Consider the following 958-nt stretch of genomic DNA (forward strand, 5'->3'; position numbering starts at 1 on the left):
TATATATATATATATATATATATATATATATTATTTTATTTTTTTAATTTATTTATTTACATATGTAAGTTATCAAATCACATTAAAGATATTTACCGATGACTTTCAAAGAAAGTAAATTTTGTGATACTGAAAATAAGACGATTATTTGTTATAATAGATAAAGAAAACAATATGCCAGTGTAATTATTATTTTTTTACACTATCAATGTATATTAATATATAAGTTGAAGTAAAAAAAGATATTAGGTGATATCGGGCAGAAAAATAATACATATTTTCCTATTTTCATTGCCCTATAACTAGATTAATTTTCAATCTACAATTAGATTAATTCTTTTTCATTTTCTAAGAGTAGAAATTGTCGATTTTAAAATTACTCTACCTGCATTCTGTAACTAGGGGCAGATCTAGTAGTAGGGGCGTGCATTCGATTTTTTGGTTTGGTTTTATACTATTCGATTTGGATTCTTTGGTTTTTGGTTTTTGGTTTTTGGTTTTGAAGAAGTGTAACCCAATCTGAACCAAAATAAATTTAGTTTGGTTTGGATTTTTTCGGTTCGGTTAATCGGTTATGTCAATAATTAGAAACATAAAAAAATTATATTTGCAATTTGAAAAAAATTAAAAAAAATAAAAATAAAAATAAATAAATAAATATATATATATATATATATATATATAAAATATTGAATTTCTTAAATATACTTTTTAATATAAATCACAAGTAAAACGTATAACACAATACTTAAAAGTATATCAATTATAGATGTCCAAACATAAAAAAAAATAAACTAAACCATAATGAAAATAACTAAAAAGGGGCAAAAGTGGTTAACTCCAACTTAATTCTAAACATAATATAATTCGATTTTTTCGGTTTTTATTTTTCTAAATCCGAAACCAAACCAAAAATCCAAAAAACCAATCCAAATTAGAATTCGGTTTGATTTGATTT

This window comes from Solanum stenotomum, chromosome 7 (assembly GCF_019186545.1).
Source record: "Solanum stenotomum isolate F172 chromosome 7, ASM1918654v1, whole genome shotgun sequence".
In the NCBI taxonomy this organism is placed as follows: domain Eukaryota; kingdom Viridiplantae; phylum Streptophyta; class Magnoliopsida; order Solanales; family Solanaceae; genus Solanum; species Solanum stenotomum.